This window comes from Arachis ipaensis, chromosome B9, assembly GCF_059453495.1.
Source record: "Arachis ipaensis isolate K30076 ecotype BB chromosome B9, ASM5945349v1, whole genome shotgun sequence".
NCBI classification, from domain to species: Eukaryota; Viridiplantae; Streptophyta; class Magnoliopsida; order Fabales; family Fabaceae; genus Arachis; species Arachis ipaensis.
In genome coordinates, this window is record NC_142444.1 from 116,484,430 (window position 1) to 116,505,597 (window position 21,168).

Here is a 21,168-nt window from a genome sequence, read left to right on the forward strand (position 1 = left end):
GATATGCTCATTGTTTTCATGAATCACATGAATCATACAATCATATGTTATGGCCAATTTCTTTGGTTGCTTCACATAATAATGGATTTTGGTAATTGTGATTGAAGAATGTAAGCATTCTATTGTTGGTTGAGGAAGGGAAACAAAGTGTGTTAGGAAAGGAATATTCTGTTGTTCACGTATACTTATTTATTTATTTATTTATTTTCTTTTTATTTGGTTACTTGAGGGATAAAGCATGAAGAATGCACGGCACAATGTCATCAAATGATTGAAGCATTAGCTAATATTTCATATTTGTATCTGTATTTCTCTAAGCTATTTAGTCTTTTCCCAAAGAAATTCCTCTTTTAATTGCGTTTAAATACATCTAAGGTATGGCATTTATTCTTGGATGAAATAACTAATAAAGAGCTTGAATTTTATACATACGTGGAATTGTGGATGTACTAATGCTTGTTTTGAAATAACTTATGCTGGTAGAATTGAAATAGTGAAACTATGTCTCATCTATAAGTTTACTAAATAAGGAGTGTTATACATATTGTTAGTTAAGTAGATCTTAATTTTCTATTTATTATATTTCATATCAATGATAATAATTCAGATTTAGGATTTAAGTTTACAATTTAGTATTTATAGTCTAGAGTTTAGGATATAAAATTTATTTTTTTTTCTTTACCTTTAAAATAGCAAAGTTAATTTTTAAGATCAGTGCAGTTCTTATTTTCTTCGAAGTGCATTAACATTTGCCGTGAAACTACAACTATGCATACTATTTCTATATTCAGATCAAGCTACTAGCATTTGGTTAAATTTAAGTGGTTTAACACTTTTTTTTCCTTCTTAAAACAAAGTTTTAAATTCAATTTTTGAGAATGAAAAAAAAAAGTTATTGTAGTAAATTGATTTTTGAGTTAGATTAGTTAAAGTTTTGTCTAAGCCAACTATATATATATATATCACTCTTCCATTACTTTTGTTTCAAAACTTGCTTCTTAAAACAGTGAGATTCATAACTGGAAATCTTAAATCAGATTCGGAAGCAAGATGATGTTGAGCTTTCTTGCATTCAAAAGGCATCCTAATATGGCAACTAATGCAAACCGCTGTTCACATTTAATGGAAAGTTTGTATTATCTTGCAAGAATTTTCATGATTTTTGGCATCTGTCAAAAAATAAAATAGAATAAAATAAGAATAAGATACGGGGGAAGTTATCTCATACACAGAATTTGCATTTTTTTTTTTAGGAAAAAAAGACACATAGAAGCAAACACTGGGAGTGGTAAAACATTAAACCATTTACTATAATATATATATTTTTTCCAACTGTGACATTAATGAGTACTATAATATAAATATATGAACTGATTTAAGTTTGAGCATTCAACAATGTCAACAGACTCCTAAATGAACTTAATTATTCCTGCAGTGAGTAACTTTAATTTTGACTGGATCATATCATATTCTTAATTTCCTTTATGATCCTTTGAACAGGTACCTTCCTTGCCTTGTTTGCCTTCCAGGAAGATGCAAAAAGCAAGACTGAGATAGTAAATAAATATTTGTAGTACAAATGAACTTTAAGTGACAAATTAAAGGGTTATGGAAAATCTTTTTGCACTACTACATTGATAGAAGACTTATGGTAAAGTAGTTATTTTAACTCTTTAATTTTATGTTGCTGCAAAGCAATGCAAGAACTCCATATGTAACTCTTTAATTAAACTTTCACAATTATAATTAAAATTTAAAATTTTTGATAGTGTCACAGCTGCTCTTTTTGTTCCTTCTTTCTTGTTCTTTTCTCTTTAACTTGAATCCTGAAAGAGCATAAAGATAACGCACAGAATAAATGAAAGAAGAAAAAAGTAAAGAAAAGAAAAGCCACATGGACTAAGAAAAAAGAAAGAAAATATATAAAGAGATCCACCACCTTAAAAAAAATGAAGATGAATATTACCATATATTATTGATAAATGATAATGCAACCATGTACGTGTTTAAAATCTGTCAGTGATGTAGTAGACAGTAACAAAGAGATATGATATATGAGGTGCCTAATACTATTCACACATTCACATACATCATCATATATTTACAAGTCACATTATTTAATTTAGCTGCATAAATACTAGCATCAATTTCTCTGAATTTTCTGACTTTACTTATGCTCAATTAACTCTGCACCCCACCCTGCATAAATGCTTTAAGCAGTGCAAAAAAAAAATTACTTCCTCCCTACATTATTAGGGTGCCTTTTTTTTAATAGTAAAAAAAAATCAATTTTTAATTAAAAAAATAAACCAAATAACCTCCAATTAACATTAGTATAAGTTTTTATTATATATATATGAGTAAATTATAATATAAAAGAGTTTCATAAAACCACTTTTCTAAAAATTTTAAACAGATAAAAAGAGACACATAAATAGTTATATTTTTAACATTTTTTTTATATATTATTTCTTTTTTTTTTGCGTAAATTTTTTTCATACATTTTTTTATTTATTTATTTTATGCTGAAATTTTTTTTTTGTTTATTAAGAATTGAATCCTAAATTCTTTTTATTATAATTATTCTAATACTATATTATAAAATTATTTTTTTTTTAAAAAAAGTTAAACTGATAGAAAAAGATATATGAATAATTATATAATTATATCCTAACAAAAAGAGCCTTGAAAACAATGGTTTAATTGTTCTCATGAGACTTTAAGATCACGAGTTTAAGATTAACTGATGATGCATTTTTTAGATCTCCGTCATAAAAACAATGGTTTAATTGCACTTGCACCGCATAATTTTTTCCCAAGATCAATATGAATTTAATACTTTTTTATAAGTTTGTCATTGCTTTTATCTTTTATGAATAAAAATGATATTTTGTTTATTTAAAAATATATATTTTTCTATTCTAAAATGAGTAATAATACATTTTAAAAAGAAGCAATAATAACTCTATTCGTTTACATTTTGTAAATATAACACTAGGCATATCTACATAAAATAACACTACCTTTTTTGTATTTAAACAAATTTGAAAGATATTATTATCTAAAAAGGAGGAAAAAATACCATAAATTTCACCACATTCCAATTATCCAAAGTCCAAACTAAAATATTGGGTATTAGTGTGAGACTAAGAAGCATCCAAGTAGTGCAATCAATTGAAACCAGAGAGTAAAGTGGCTTTGAACTTAATACCAAAAAAAAAATTGGCTTTGAACTTACCGCACAGAATGCCAGTATAGATTGATTGGGTCTCAAACTATCAAGCTCCAAACGGCTAATTTTTTTTTCATACCAAAAGTGACACCAGGAATATATTTTAATATTATAATTTTTTGTATTTTTTTTAAATCATCAAAATATAAAATTAAAGAGTTCGATTTTATATTTTGTTCTCTCTGTATTTTAAATGGTGTCACATTTGAGATTAACATTTTAATCGTCCACAATTCTAAAAAAATATTAGAATAGACTATTAAAATAGTATCCGAAAGTTTGTATCGCTAACAAAACAAATTCTAAAAGATGTTAAGAACAAATAAGTCTCCAAAAAATTTAAAAAGACAAAAAAAATTAGATATTAAATATATATTTTAAAAACTAATTTTAGAAATTAAATTTTGATGTAAATTTTTTATAATCATGATTAAAAAAATAAAATTTTTTCATTATTAAAATTTGACAAATTTTTGTCAAGTGAATTCTTTTAAAAAAAATATTTTGAATGATCGCATTTTTTCGAAAAAAAACTAAAGATTAAATTTTGCTTCGGATTTTTTGTGTATTTTTTAAATATTTATTTAAATATTGTCACAAAATTTAAATCTAATGGATAAGTCATTTGTTAAATATTAAATTTTTTATTATTTATAAAAATATAATATTTATTAATTTTTTTGTATTTTTAAATTATTCAAGAACTATTTATTGATAATATTTTTTAAAAATTATTTTATTACAATTAAATTTTTCGAATACCAAATTAATAGTTAACCCAAAATACTATTATCAAGAATGGGCTCCAAACTTCATAATTTAGTGGAGCCACCTTTACAAAATGCAAGTTGGGAGAAAATGATATATTTGTGAATGAAGGTGACTTTAAAACTTGAAAGAACCATATAACACCAGCTACCCTTACTCTACCCCCAAAATAAATAAATAAATTATTATGGTCACTGACAAATGACATAACTTCCTATATAGTCTTCAAGGTAATCCCAACTTCGTTTCAGTTAGTAAAAATATCTTAAAAATCATAGAGAAACTGAAAATTCTGATCATCACACGTGAGAAAGATGTTCCCTTTTGCTAAGGTTAAAATAAAATCTCTTACTTGCATTATTGATTCAAACGGGTGGTTACTAAAATCATCTAAGAAAATATATATTGATTTTTTGATGTAACACATTTTATTTTTGTGAAATCCATAAATATAGCATCATCAATAATGGGACCCCATTATTATGTGAGATTTTTTTATTCTTAAAAAAAGAAAAGAAAAGTAAAGAGGAAACATTGAGTAGCACATAGATTCATCATCATCCATGACTCTTTCAACCCCATGTGTGTTTAACATCATCATGGAACAGTTTCAGTTGTGCCATTATTTGAGCACAATAATCTATATAGAGCCCAAACCAAATAAAGGTAACAACGTTAATGTGAAGCCTTAGCCTTTTTAAGCTTTTTGAAATGGTAAAACCATAAAACACAAAGACAAGAACGGTTTTGGTTTTAGTGACTATAGAATAGAGTCATAGGTTAGGCGAAGGGTAATGGGGTCTTAGCCATTATGCCTTGTATGCCCTTCCTTATCATACACTTTATGTCCTCATCAATCATCATCTCTATTTTTTTTTTTTTTTTACTTTATTTTTATATATTAACCTAGAAAAGAATTTAGAGTATTATTGATGAGGCACCAACTTTTGTTGCAATTGATAAAAACAAATACAAACTTCTTGGCTATTTTATTATCATGATCATAGTCCACATATTTGAATGTGGTGTGTTACTTATCTTCACAACAAATACATTACACCTAAAAGAATAATAATATCAATCATACTATTTAATTATCATTTGATTAATTGAATATGGAAAAGCCAAGCATAGCTAAGCCATATATATAATGTAATAAAAAAGATGAGATCAAAACATTGTTTAATAAATGAAGATTGAGCCAGCATAATTGGAATGATTGGTTTTAGAACTATTATATATTTTAACCCTCCACTCATCATTCAAAAAATTATATCTGGAGGAAGGCATCACAATTAACATAATACACAATAATGTTTAGACTGATAAGATAGAGGGTAGGGTTTGAATTTAATAAACATTATCCTTGGATTATAGCTGCTATTTCCGTATCAAATAGTGAAATTTACAAGGTCAAACAATGCTTACCCTATCTTAACTTATTTTATATTACAAAATTCTATATATAGAGTACCTCTAAGGTAGCCAATTAAATCAAATCAAATAACAATTTTTTTGTCGTGATATTTTATCATTCGGTAAATTAAAGATTAATCTATCATCTATCAAAATTTTATTTAATAATTTTTGTTAGTCAATAAATTATTATATATATAAAATAAAATTTAATTTTTTAATATTTATTTAATCTGATGAATAAACTAATTACTCGTTCAACCGAATTTGATGGAGCAAATTAAAGGGGTTGGTGGGTCCAATTTGACGTGGGCACATATTACATCAAATTATATAAAGATGAGATTGCAAATAGTTTCACTTAGGTGAGGAAGATATACATACACTTAACACTTGACTAGGTATATGGGTAACTACTAAACGGTGGTGCTGTGGTAGGCCAACCATTGAGGTACTTTGGGTGAATATGGACAGAGACAACCATATCTGACAATTACCTCTCTATTTTGGCTAACTTCTTAAATAGTGCAATGTTTTCTTTCTTTTTTTTTTTTTTTTTGGTTGCTTGAGTGGGGTGGGGTTGGGTGGTCACCCACATTTTCGACTCTCTACATGGCCATGCTTTTTTCATTGGCTCTTTTTTCTTCAGCATATATTTTGAACATGACTTTGTATTATGATTGGTGGTTGTATCACATTAAAATAGTATAAATAAGGAAAAAATCAGTAATATAATAGGAAGAAATAAAAATGTTTGGGAAAATAAAGTATGCTTTAAATGTTAAAAACAAAATTAAAATTTTGCTCAAATAGAAGAAGCTAAAACAGTATTTTATTTTATTACATAATGCTTATTTTTTGCTCTCACGTGCATTCTCAAATAAAATTAGGAAACATTATAATTTATTATAAATTTTACATTTTTCATGAATAAAATTTTTGAGCCAATTTTTGTAGTTGAATTAGGTTCATTTAATTTCAATTTTAATATGGTATTAGAGTCTATCTGATCCAATATTATTGGGTCACCTATCTATATTTATTCACACTTCAAACCATTATTTATGAGTGTGAAAGAGGTATATGTATTATAAGTTTCACATAGACCACTCAATTTCAACTCTAATATAATTTATTCAATATATTTATATATATAGCATCAAAAAAACTTCAAATAGTCTATATATATATAGTAATTAAAGAATTCATAAAGCTTATATAATTTAAAGCGACCAGATTTAATTGTCTTCAATAATTTTCATAAGAATTGTTTTTACAGTGTCTTGCTAAAAAATAAGACGCTGCAAGTAATTCTACAAAATTTTAAATAGTCTTTAAGAATTTTGATTATCTAATAAATTATTTAACGATGCAGATTCTCTTTCTATTCATTTTAAAATTAAGGTCAGACATATTTATGTTTTCTATTTGAATTATTTTTTCTCGTTATATGGGAAATTAGGCCCTTTTTTAAGTTTAAAAAGATGTGCAAAAGAAAATAATTTGTGATTTATCTATATATTGGAGAAGGTCAACCTACCAATAGATTGCAAGGGGAAGCAAAAGATTTCAATCTATTGTGACATCAGTGCTTATTTTGGTGTTATTAAGGGTGTGATTTTATTTTAGTGATGAGAAAAATGAAATAATTAAAATATGAAAGTTTTTCTTTTTGTGAAAATTAATGAAGTCATGAAAGCGCCATAGAAGTTCACTGAGCATTCATGTTAGTTTTACTTTGATTGATCTTTGACCTATTCCATGGAAAATATGACATATGATCTTCGTACGCAATAGTTAAAAGAGGTACGTTCGTTGTTATTAATAAAGAAGAGAATTGAAAGAAATGAAAATAATAATAATATAGTGAAAGCTAACTTTGGGGTAATTTACCAAAATAAATAAAATAGCTTCTAATATTATCGGAAATAGAATGAAATTAAATATTAGAGATATAACAACAATGAAAAAGTGAGTAAATGAATGAGAGAATGAGAAAGAGAGAGAAGGGGTGGGAAACACAGGGAGGGGTAGGCGTAGGAAACATGACAAGATCCAAGGGTTTGGAATCGAGAAGAGTATCGGCGGCTGGAGAATGAATCATTCTCTGTTTTTGTGAGTAATCTGCCGCATGACATATCCAAGAGAGAGTTATTCCATTTGTTCAGCTGGACGGGACGCATCAATGATATATATTTATCACGGAAACAAAAAAGTGGAAATATATACATGATTGCTTTCGTGCAATACACAACGAAAGGAGGGGCATTGAAGACAATTACGGAAATGAATCACCAGAGACTGAGAGGGAAGATAGTGCTTGTGGAAGATGCTAAATACAGAAGAATGCCAGGAGTAGCAACAATAAGTAATAGACGTGCGGAAGGAGAAAAGCGACAAGTTATAACATGGAAGCCACGTAGGAAAGTTGATCAGAATGATCCAGAGGCACCTGGAAATGAGATACAGAAGAAGGAAATCAACAAAGACTCGCATGGAAATGGATGGACAAAGAAAGCGAAAGTAGTAGTGGCAACAGAGAATTTGAAATGGCTGCAGAGGAGCCTCGTCGGGAGCACGACCAAAGCCATTAAATTTGCTTCTTTAAAGGAAATGATCACGAAGAATGTGCCTAATGTTGTTCAAGTGCGGGAAATGGGCGCTGGTATGCGAAATTGCTACTCAGGTTGTGAATTGTTGTTCGAAATTGATTCCCTGGCAATGGCACCAAAAACGGATGCACGGGACCATGGTCTAAACATATCTTCACAACTTCGCATAACTAACCAGCAAGTGCACTGGGTCGTCCAAGTAATACCTTACGTGAGTAAGGGTCGAATCCCACGGAGATTGTTGGTATGAAGCAAGTTATGGTCACCTTGTAAATCTCAGTCAGGCGGATATCAAATGGTTATGGAGTTTTCGAAAATAATATAATAAAATAGGGATAGAAATACTTATGTAATTCATCGGTGAGAATTTCAGATAAGTGAATGGAGATGCTTTCGTTCCTCTGAACCTCTGCTTTCCTGCTATCTTCATCCAGTCAGTCTTACTCCTTTCCATGGCTGGCTTTATGTGATACATCACCACTGTCAATGGCTACTTTCGGTCATCTCTCAGGAAAATGATCCAATGCCCTGTCACGGCACGGCTAATCGTCTGGAGGCATCACCCTTGTCAATGGCTTCATCTTATCCTCTCAGTGAAAATGGTCAACGCACCCTGTCACGGCACGGCTATTCATCTGTCGGTTCTCGATCATGCTGGAATAGGATTTACTATCCTTTTGCGTCTGTCACTAACGCCCCGCAATCGCGAGTTTGGAGCTCGTCACAGTCATTCATTCATTGAATCCTACTCGGAATGCCACAGACAAGGTTTAGACCTTCCGGATTCTCTTGAATGCCGCCATCATTCTAGCTTACACCACGAAGATTCTGGTTAGGAGATCTAAGAGATACTCATTCAGTCTAAGGTAGAACAGAAGTGGTTGTCAGGCACGCGTTCATAGGGAATGATGATGATTGTCACGTTCATCACATTTAGATTGAAGTACGAATGAATATCTTAGAAGCGAAACAAGATGAATTGAATAGAAAACAGTAGTACTTTGCATTAATCTTTGAGGAACAGCAGAGCTCCACACCTTAATCTATGGAGTGTAGAAACTCTACCGTTAAAAATACATAAGTGAAAGTCCAGGCCTGGCCGAATGGCCAGCCCCTCTTGATCTAAGAACCAGGCGTCCAAAGATAGTCAAAAAGACGTCCCATACAATAGTAAAAGGTCATATTTATAATAAACTAGCTACTAGGGTTTACATGAGTAAGTAATTGATGCATAAATCCACTTCCGGGGCCCACTTGGTGTGTGCTTGGGCTGAGCTTGAGTGTTGCACGTGTAGAAGTCCTTCTTGGAGTTGAACGCCAGCTTTTGTGCCAGTTTGGGCGTTCAACTCTGGTTTTGGCTCCTTTTCTGGCGCTGGACGCCAGATTTGGGCAGAAAGCTGGCGTTGAACGCCAGTTTATGTCATCTATTCTTGACCAAAGTATGGACTATTATATATTGCTGGAAAGCTCTGAATGTCTACTTTCCAAAGCAATTGGAATCGCGCCATTTCAAGTTCTGTAGCTCCAGAAAATCCACTTTGAGTGCAAGGAGGTCAGAATCCAACAACATCAGCAGTCCTTCTTCAACCTCTGAATCTGATTTCTGCTCAAGTCCCTCAATTTCAGCCAGAAAATACCTGAAATCACAGAAAAACACACAAACTCATAGTAAATTCCAGAAATGTGAATTTAACATAAAAACTAATAAAAACATCCCTAAAAGTAACTAGATCCTACTAAAAACATACTAAAAACAATGCCAAAAAGCGTATAAATTATCCGCTCATCACAACACCAAACTTAAATTGTTGCTTATCCCCAAGCAACTGAAAATCAAATAGGATAAAAAGAAGAGAATATACTATAAATTCCAAACTATCAATGAAACATAGCTCCAATCAAATGAGCGGGACTTATAGCTTTTTGCCTCTTGAATAGTTTTGGCATCTCACTCTATCCATTGAGGTTCAGAATGATTGGCTTCTATAGGAACTCAGAGTTCAGATAGTGTTATTGACTTTCCTAGTTCAGTATGATGATTCTTGAACATAGCTTCTTTATGAGTCTTGGCCGTGGCCCTAAGCACTTTGTTTTCCAGTATTGCCACCGGATATATAAATGCCACAGACACATAATTGGGTGAACCTTTTCAGATTGTGACTCAGCTTTGCTAAAGTCCCCAATTAGAGGTGTCCAGGGTTCTTAAGCACACTCTTTTTTTGCTTTGGACCTTGACTTTAACCGCTCAGTCTCAAGTTTTCACTTGACACCTACACGCCACAAGCACATGGTTAGGGACAGCTTGGTTTAGCCGCTTAGACCAGGATTTTATTCCTTTAGGCCCTCCTATCCACTGATGCTCAAAGCCTTGGGATCCTTTTTATTTGCCCTTGCCTTTTGGTTTTAAGAGCTTTTGGCTTTTTCTGCTTGCTTTTTCTTTTTCTTTCTATTTTTTTCGCCTATTTTTTTTTCTGCAAGCTTTGTTCTTTGCTGCTTTTTCTTGCTTCAAGAATCATTTTTATGATTTTTCAGATTATCAAATAACATGTTTCCTAGTCATCATTCTTTCAAGAGCCAACATATTTAACATTCTTAAACAACAACTTCAAAAGACATATGCACTGTTCAAGCATACATTCAGAAAACAAGAAGCATTGTCACCACATCAATATAATTAAACTAAGTTCAAGGATAAATTCGAAACTCATGTACTTCTTGTTCTTTTGAATTAAAACATTTTTCATTTAAGAGAGGTGATGGATTCATAGGACATTCATAACTTTAAGACAAAGTTACTAACTACTAATGATCATGTAATGAAGACACAAACATAGATGAACACATAACATAGAAAACGAAAAACAGAAGAAATAAGAACAAGGAATGAATCCACCTTAGTGATGGTGGCGTTTCCTTCTTTAGGAACCAATGATGTCCTTAAGCTCTTCTATGTCTCTTCCTTGTCTTTGTTGCTCCTCCATCATTGCTTGTTGATCTTCTCTTATTTCATGGAGCATGATGGAGTGCTCTTGATGTTCCACCCTTAGTTGTCCCATATTGGAACTCAATTCTCCTAGGGAGGTGTTGATTTGCTCCCAATAGTTTTGTGGAGGAAAGTGCATTTGAGGCATCTCCGGGATCTCATGGTGATGAGCTTCATACGCCTCTTGAGCTCCATGAGTGGGCTCTCTTGCTTGCTCCATCTTTTTCTTAGTGATGGGCTTGTCCTCTTTAATGAGAATATCTCCCTCTATGTCAATCCCAGCCGAATTGCATAGGTGGCAAATGAGGTGAGGAAAGGCTAACCTTGCCATAGTGGAGGACTTGTCAGCCACCTTGTAGAGTTCTTGAGGTATAATCTCATGAACTTCCACCTCTTCTCCAATCATGATGCTATGGATCATGATGGCCCGGTCTATAGTAACTTCAGACCGGTTGCTAGTGGGAATGATTGAGCATTGAATGAACTCCAATCATCCTCTAGCTACAGGCTTGAGGTCCAATCTTCTTAGTTGAACTGGCTTGCCTTTGGAGTCAATCTTCCATTGAGCTCCTTCTACACATATGTCCATAAGGACTTGGTCCAACCTTTGATTAAAGTTGACCCTTCTAGTGTAGGGGCGTTCATCTTCTTGCATCATGGGCAAGTTAAATGCCAACCTCACATTCTCCGGACTAAAATCTAAGTATTTCCCCCGAACCATTGTAACATAGTTCTTTGGATCCGGGTTCTTACTTTGATCATGGTTCTTGGTGATCCATGCATTGGCATAGAACTCTTGAACCATTAGGATGCCGACTTGTTGGATGGGATTTGTTAGAACTTCTCAACCTCTTCTTTGAATTTCATGTCGGATCTCCGAATACTCATTTCTTTTGAGTTTGAAAGGGACCTCAGGGATCACCTTCTTCTTGGCCACAACATCATAGAAGTGGTCTTGATGGGCTTTGGAGATGAACCTTTCCATCTCCCATGACTCGGATGTGGAAGCTTTTGTCTTCCCTTTCCCCTTTCTAGAGGATTTTCCGGTCTTAGGTGCCATCAATGGTAATGGAAAAACAAAAAGCTTATGCTTTTACCACACCAAACTTAGAATTTTGCTCGCCCTCGAGCAAGAGAAGAAAGAATAGATGAAGAAGAAGAAGAAATGTAGGAGAGGGAGAGTGGGAAGTGTTTCGGCCAAGAAGGGTGTAGAGGGGTGTGTTGTGTGAATTTGAGGAAGAATGGAGGGCTTTATATAGGGAAGGGAGGGGGGGAAAGGTTTCGGCCATATTGGTGGGTTTGGGTGGGAAATTGGTTTTGAATTTTGAAGGTAAGTGGAGTTTATGAGGTAGGTTTATGGGGAAGAGTGGATGGATATGAGTGGTGAAGAGGTGATGGGGAAGAGAGATTGAGGTGATTGGTGAAGGGTTTTGGGGAAGAGTGTTTATGGGGTTGTGTGAAAGAGAGTGGTGAGAATAAGTGAGTGGAGGTAGGTGGGGATCCTGTGGGGTCTACAGATCCTGGGGTGTCAAGGATTTGCATCCCTGCACCAATTAGGCATGTAAAATGCCTTTACACACAACTCTGGGCGTTCAGCGCCAGGTTGGTGCCCATTTTGGGCGTTCAACGCCCATTTGTTGCCATTTCTGGCGTTGAACGCCAGAACCATGCTTGTTCTGGGCGTTCAGCGCCAGAATGCTGCCCATTTTGGGCGTTCAGCGCCAGAACCATGCTCTGTTCTGGCGTTGAACGCCAGGCAGATGCTCCTCCAGGGTGTGATTTTTCTTCTGCTGTTTTTTATTCCGTTTTTAATTTTTATATTTATTTTGTGACTCCTCATGATCATGAACCTATAAAGACATATAACTAAGAAAAATATAGTTAGATAGATAAAAATTGGGTTGCCTCCCAACAAGCACTTCTTTAATGTCAATAGCTTGACAGTGGGCTCTCATGGAGCCTCACAGATGTGTAGAGCTTTGTTGAGACTCCCTAACACCAAACTTAGAGTTTGGATATGGGAGTTCAACACCAAACTTAGAGTTTGGTTGTGGCCTCCCAACACCAAACTTAGAGTTTGACTGTGGGAGCTTTGTTTGACTCTGCTTTGAGAGAAGCTTTTCATGCTTCCTCTTTATGGTTGCAGAGGGAGATCCTTGAGTTTTAAACACAAGGAAGTCCTCATTCCATTGAAGGACTAGTTCACCTCTGTCAACATCAATCACAGCTCTTGCTGTGGTCAGGAAAGGTCTTCCTAGGATTATGGATTCATCCTCTTCCTTTCCAGTATCCAGGACTATGAAATCATCAGGGATGTAAAGGCCTTCAACCTTTACTAACACGTCCTCTACTTGTCCATATGCCTGTTTTCTTGAATTGTCTGCCATCTCTAATGAGATTTTAGCAGCTTGCACCCCATAGATTTCCAGTTTCTCTATTACAGAGAGGGGCATGAGGTTTATTCCTGAACCAAGATCACACAGAGCCTTAAAGATCATGGTGCCTATGGTACAAGGTATTATGAACTTTCCAGGATCCTGTCTCTTCTGAGGCAATGTCAGTTGATCCAGATCACTTAGTTCATTGATGAACAAGGGAGGTTCAACTTCCCAAGTATCAATACCAAATAATTTGGCATTCAGCTTCATGATTGCACCAAGGAACTTGGCAGCTTGCTCTTCAGTAACATCCTCATTCTCTTCAGAAGAGGAATACTCATCAGAGCTCATGAAGGGCATAAGGAGGTTCAATGGAATCTCTATGGTCTCTAGATGAGCCTCAGAGTCCTTTGGTTCCTCAGAGGGAAGCTCCTTATTGGTCACTGGACGTCCCAGGAGGTCTTCCTCCTTGGGATTTACGTCCTCCTCTCCTTCTTTGGGTTCGGCCATGGTGCTTATGTCAATGGCCTTGCACTCTCCTTTTGGATTCTCTTCTGTATTGCATGGGAGAGTACTAGGAGGGATTTCAGTGATCCTCTTACTCAGCTGGCCCACTTGTGCTTCCAGATTTCTAATGGAAGACCTTGTTTCATTCATGAAACTTACAGTGGCCTTAGATAGATCAGAGACTAAGTTTGCTAAATTAGAAGTATTTTGTTCAGAGTTCTCTGTCTGTTGCTGAGTGGATGATGGAAAAGGTTTATTATTGTTAAACCTGTTTCTTCCACCATTATTAAAGCCTTGTTGAGGCTTTTGATCCTTCCATGAGAAATTTGGATGATTTCTCCATGATGAGTTATAGGTGTTTCCATAAGGTTCACCTAAGTAATTCACCTCTGCTATTGCAGGGTTCTCAGGATCATAAGCTTCTTCTTCAGAAGATGCCTCTTGAGTACTGTTGGATGCAGCTTGTATTCCATTCAGACTCTGAGAAATCATATTGACTTGCTGAGTCAATATTTTATTCTGAGCCAATATGGCATTCAGAGTATCAATCTCAAGAACTCCCTTCTTCATATGCGTCCCATTATTCACAGGATTCCTTTTAGAGGTGTACATGAACTGGTTATTTGCAACCATGTCAATGAGTTCTTGAGCTTCTGCAGGCGTTTTCTTCAGGTGAATGGATCCACCTGCAGAGGTATCCAGTGACATCTTAGATAACTCAGATAGACCATCATAGAATATATCCAGGATGGTCCATTCTGAAAGCATGTCAGAAGGACACTTTTTGGTCAGTCCTTTGTATCTCTCCCAAGCTTCATAGAGGGATTCACCTTCTTTCTGTCTGAAGGTTTGAACATCTACTCTAAGCTTGCTCAGCTTTTGAGGAGGAAAGAACTTGGCTAGGAAAGCCTTGACCAGCTTATCCCAAGAGTTCAGGCTATCCTTAGGTTGAGAGTCCAACCATACTTTAGCTCTGTCTCTTACAGCAAAAGGGAAAAGCATGAGCCTGTAGACTTCAGGATCTACTCCATTAGTCTTAACAGTATCACATATCTGCAAGAATTCAGTTAAGAACTGAAAAGGATCTTCAGATGGAAGTCCATGAAACTTGCAGTTCTGCTGCATCAGAGAAACTAATTGAGGTTTCAGCTCAAAGTTGTTTGCTCCAATGGCAGGAATGGAGATGCTTCTTCCATGTAAATTGGAATTAGGTGCAGTAAAGTCACCAAGCATCCTCCTTGCATTATTATTATTTTCGACTGCCATCTCCTCTTCCTGTTCGAAAATTTCTGAAAGGTTATCTCTGGATTGTTGTAATTTAGCTTCTCTTAGTTTTCTCTTCAGAGTCCTTTCAGGTTCTGGATCTGCTTCAACAAGAATATTCTTGTCCTTACTCCTGCTCATATGACAAAGAAGAGGGCACAGAAAAAAATAATAATAATATGGATCCTTTATACCACAGTATAGAGGTCCTTGTGTTAGTAGAAGAAAAGAGAAGACAAAGAATGTAATGTAATGGAAGAAACACAACTGTGAGGAGGGTAGAGATGTGAGATGAGATGTTAGTAGATGAATAAATAAATAGAATAAGATGGGAGAGGGAAAGGATTTTCGAAAACAATTTTTGAAAAAGAGTTAGTGATTTTTGAAAATAGTTTTTTTGAAAAAGGTTAGTAATTTTCGAAATTTTTTTTTTAAAAATCAAAGATTAAAATAATTAAATAAAAAAAGAAATTTTGAAAAAGGGGGGAGATATTTTCGAAAATTAGAGAGAGAGAGAGTTAGTTAGGTAGTTTTGAAAAAGTTAAGAAACAAACAAAAAGTTAGTTAGTTAGTTGAAACAAATTTTGAAAAGATAAGAAGTTAGGAAGTTAGAAAAGATATTTTGAAGTCATATTTTTGAAAAAGCTAAGATAAGAAGATATTTTTGAAAAGATATGATTGAAATTGGTTTTGAAAAAGGTTTGATTTTTTTTTTTAAATCACAATTAATGACTTGATTCACAAGAAATCATGAGATATGATTCTAGAACTTAAAGTTTGAATCTTTCTTAACAAGCAAGTAACAAACTTAAAATTTTTGAATAAAAACATTAATTGTTATTATTATTTTCGAAAATTTGATATAAAAATAAGAAAAAGATTTTTGAAAAATATTTTTAGAATTTTCGAAAATAACTAAGAAATTTGAAAAAGATTTGATTTTTGAAAAAGATTTTGAAAAAGATAAGATTTTCAAATTGAAAATTTGATTTGACTCATAAGAAACAACTTGATTTTAAAAATTTTTGAAAATGTCAATCCAAATTTTCGAATTTGATGAGAGAAAAAGGGAAAGATATTTTTTTATTTTTGAATTTTTTTTATGATGAGAGAGAAAAACAACAAAAAGACTCAATGCATGAAAATTTTGAATCAAAACAATGAATGCATGCATGAATGATATGAATGTCAAGATGAACACCAAGAACACTATGAAGATCATGATGAACATCAAGAACATATTTTTGAAAAATTTTTAATGCAAAGAAAACATGCAAGACACCAAACTTAGAATTCTTTAATGCTTAGATACTAAGAATTCAAGGATGCATATGATAAACATGAAAAGACACAAAACAAAAAATCATCAAGATCAAACAAGAAGACTTACCAAGAACAACTTGAAGATCATGAAGAACACTATGAATGCATGAGTTTTCGAAAAATGCAAGATGCACATGCAATTAACACCAAACTTATGACATGACTCAAGACTCAAACAAGAAACACAAAAAATATTTTTGATTTTTATGATTTTCTAAATTTTTTTGGAATTATTATTTTTTTTTTCGAAAATTATTTTGAAAAAAGAAAAATAAGGATTCCAAAATTTTTAATATGAATTCCAGGAATCTTGCATTCTTAGTCTAAAGCTTCAGTCCAGGAATTAGACATGGCTCACTAGCCAGCCAAGCTTTCAATGAAAGCTCCGGTCCAAAATACTAGACATGGCCAATGGCCAGCCAAGCTTCAGCATGTAAACCAGACATGACATGCCTGACATACCCTACAGTCATATAACAGCTGATGGTTGGAAGCCTCAGTCCAAACGAATTTAGACATGGCTTTACAGCCAGCCAGGCTTCACATGCTTCATGAAACACTAGAATTCATTCTTAAAAATTTTGAATAAAAATATATTTTTGAAAATATTTTTTTTTCGAAAACAGGTGAGAAATTTTTGAAATATTTTTGAAAAATTTTTGAAAAGGAAACGAAAAGAAAGTTACCCAATCTGAGCAACAAGATGAACCGTCAGTTGTCCAAACTCGAACAATCCCCGGCAACGGTGCCAAAAACTTGGTGCTGTTGCCGGATCAAACTTGGCACTGATGTTACCGGACCAAAAGTTTGCGAAAACTCGAACAATCCCTGGCAACGGCGCCAAAAACTTGGTATGCGAAATTGCTACTCAGGTTGTGAATTTTTGTTCGAAATTGATTCCCTGGCAATGGCACCAAAAACGGATGCACAGGACCATGGTCTAAACATATCTTCACAACTTCGCATAACTAACCAGCAAGTGCACTGGGTCGTCCAAGTAATACCTTACGTGAGTAAGGGTCGAATCCCACGGAGATTGTTGGTATGAAGCAAGCTATGGTCACCTTGTAAATCTCAGTCAGGCGGATATCAAATGGTTATGGAATTTTCGAAAATAATATAATAAAATAGGGATAGAAATACTTATGTAATTCATCGGTGAGAATTTCAGATAAGTGAATGGAGATGCTTTCGTTCCTCTGAACCTCTGCTTTCCTGCTATCTTCATCCAGTCAGTCTTACTCCTTTCCATGGCTGGCTTTATGTGATACATCACCACTGTCAATGGCTACTTTCGGTCACCTCTCGGGAAAATGATCCAATGCCTTGTCACGGCACGGCTAATCGTCTGGAGGCATCACCCTTGTCAATGGCTTCATCTTATCCTCTCAGTGAAAATGGTCAACGCACCCTGTCACGGCACGGCTATTCATCTGTTGGTTCTCGATCATGCTGGAATAGGATTTACTATCCTTTTGCGTCTGTCACTAACGCCCCGCAATCGCGAGTTTGGAGCTCATCACAGTCATTCATTCATTGAATCCTACTCAGAATACCACAGACAAGGTTTAGACCTTCCAGATTCTCTTGAATGCCGCCATCATTCTAGCTTACACCACGAAGATTCTGGTTAGGAGATCTAAGAGATACTCATTCAGTCTAAGGTAGAACGAAAGTGGTTGTCAGGCACGCGTTCATAGGGAATGATGATGATTGTCACGTTCATCACATTTAGATTGAAGTACGAATGAATATCTTAGAAGCGAAACAAGATGAATTGAATAGAAAACAGTAGTACTTTGCATTAATCTTTGAGGAACAGCAGAGCTCCACACCTTAATCTATGGAGTGTAGAAACTCTACCGTTAAAAATACATAAGTGAAAGTCCAGGCCTGGCCGAATGGCCAGCCCCTCTTGATCTAAGAACCAGGCGTCCAAAGATGGTCAAAAAGACGTCCCATACAATAGTAAAAGGTCCTATTTATAATAAACTAGCTACTAGGGTTTACATGAGTAAGTAATTGATGCATAAATCCACTTCTGGGGTCCACTTGGTGTGTGCTTGGGCTGAGCTTGAGTATTTCACGTGTAGAGGTCCTTCTTGGAGTTGAACGCCAGCTTTTGTGCCAATTTGGGCGTTCAACTCTGGTTTTGGCTCCTTTTCTGGCGCTGGACGCCAGATTTGGGCAGAAAGCTGGCGTTGAACGCCAGTTTACATCATCTATTCTTGACCAAAGTATAGACTATTATATATTTCTGGAAAGCCCTGGATGTCTACTTTCCAACGCAATTGGAAGCGCACCATTTCGAGTTCTGTAGCTCCAGAAAATCCACTTTGAGTGCAAGGAGGTAAGAATCCAACAGCATCAGCAGTCCTTCTTCAACCTCTAAATCTGATTTCTGCTCAAGTCCCTCAATTTCAGCCAGAAAATACCTGAAATCACAAAAAAAACACACAAACTCATAGTAAAGTCCAGAAATGTGAATTTAACATAAAAACTAATGAAAACATCCCTAAAAGTAACTAGATCCTACTAAAAATATACTAAAAACAATGCCAAAAAGCGTATAAATTATCCGCTCATCAGGCGCATACAAAGCACTTCTGACTTTTGACAGTGTTCGGCGTGCTGACGACGCTTACACGTTTAACATGAATAGCCTCTTACAGTTGTTCCATAGAGTGTGGCGATGGGAGAAGTCGGAACATAGTGAAACTCGAAGGGTGTGGCTGGAATGCTTTGGGGTCCCATTGCACGCTTGGTCAGTTAACACTTTTAGAATGATAGGAGCCCAATGGAGGTGAAGTAGTTGGATGTGCCAGAGAAACGGATGGTGAAGGAGGAATGGAGAGGTTTGAGGGAGCTACAGTTTACAGATAAATTGAAGGCGCTGACAGGTCCACTAGGAAGATGGCATAAGGCAAATTTTGGTGAGATAGATAAGAAGATTATAAAGTTTGAGGAAGAGATCAAGAGGACTGATGATATGGTTAGCAATGGAGTATATGATGGAACACTGGAGGCTAGAAGAAAGGCGTCGGTTAAGTGTTGTGGGCGATGGTATGTGAGAAAAGAAGTACATTGGAAGCAGATGTCGCGGTCTCGGCACGTGAATGATATGGACAAAAATACAAGATACTTCCACAATATAGCTTCAGTAAGAAGGCGGAACAATAGGATTGATACTCTGGTTATCAACGGCAGGCTGGTTCAGAATCAGGCTAGAATAAAGGTTGCTATCAGAGAGTTTTATAAGGATTTATATCATCAGGAAGACTCTCCTATTATGGGTTTCAGAGATGGTCTGGTGGTTCAAATAGGTGAGGAGGATGCTATGGCTCTAGAAGTAATGCTGTCGGCCGAGGAGATCAGAGAGACTGTGTGGGACTGTGAGTCATCCAAGGCACCAGGATGTGACGGATACAACATGAACTTCATCAAGAAATGTTGGGATGAGATTGGTTCTGAATTCACGACTGCAGTGATGGGGTTTTTCCAGACAGCCAAGCTACCGGCGGATGCCAATATCACTTGGGTGACGTTGGCACCTAAATTCATAGGTGCGAAGGAGATTAAAGACTTGCGACCTATTAGTATGGTGTGGTGTGTGTATAAGGTTATTTCGAAGGTGCTAGTTAGGAGGATGAGATCAGTGATGCCAGCATTAGTAGGAGAGACCCAGAGTGTGTTTGTACAGGAAAGGAAAATCCATGACGGGACGCTTATTGCATGTGAAACAGTTAACTGGCTTAAACTGAGGAAAAAAGGGGGCTGCCCTAATCAAGCTTGACTTCCAAAAAGCATATGACAGGGTCAAGTGGAGCTTTGTGAACAGTGTGCTGCAGAGGATGGGATCTGGGCATAAATAGAGAGCATGGGTTATGGAGTGTGTAGCTACTGCGTCTATGTCGATGCTGATAAACGGCTCGCCGTCTAAGCCTTTCAAGATGGAAAGAGGTTTGAGACAAGGTGACCCACTATCTCTGTTCTTGTTTGTACTGGTTGTGGATGTGCTGCATCGAATGATTGGAGAGGCAGTGAGGAATGGTCATATATCTCCTTTGCTGGTTGGTAGAGATAGTGTAGCGTTGTCACACCTTCAGTTTGCTGATGACACTATTCTCTTTTGCCCACCAGAAGAGGAGACTATTAAGAATTACAAGAGGCTTCTGCGATGCTTCGAGTTGATGTCAGGCCTGAGTATCAATTTTGATAAGTCCAGCCTGATTCCAATTAATTGTGAGGAGCAATGGGTCGAGCGTATGTGTAACTTGCTGGATTGTAAAGGGGATGCCCTTCTAGTTAAATACCTTGGAATCTCTCTAGGAGCTAATCTGATGTTGGTGAAGACATGGAAGCCTATAATAGAAAAGGTAGAGGAGAAACTCAGCTTGTGGAAAGCTAAGGTGCTAAACAAAGCTGGGAAGTTGGTGCTTATCAAATCAGTGTTGAACAGTCTGCCAGTATACTATTTGAGCTTGTTCAAGATGCCGAAAGCTATTGCTGAAAAATTGATTTCGCTACAGAGAAGATTCATGTGGAGTTCAGAAGAGGGTAGGACTGGTATGGCATTAGTAAGGTGGGAAGTGGTGCAGGCGCCGAAGAAATTAGGTGAGCTGGGAGTTGGGGATGCTATGGTTCGTAACACAGCACTGTTGTTTAAGTGGTGGTGGCGATTTGCAA

General features: G+C 35.4%; 1 non-coding gene across 1 annotated transcript; it reads left to right on the forward strand.

The window, feature by feature from the left end:
- The first annotated feature begins 14,658 nt into the window (after positions 1–14,658).
- On the forward strand, positions 14,659–14,766 carry LOC148546031 (small nucleolar RNA R71). The gene has a single exon (XR_015901874.1). It is a non-coding gene; the product is annotated as a small nucleolar RNA R71 (small nucleolar RNA).
- The last annotated feature ends 6,402 nt before the right edge of the window (positions 14,767–21,168 follow it).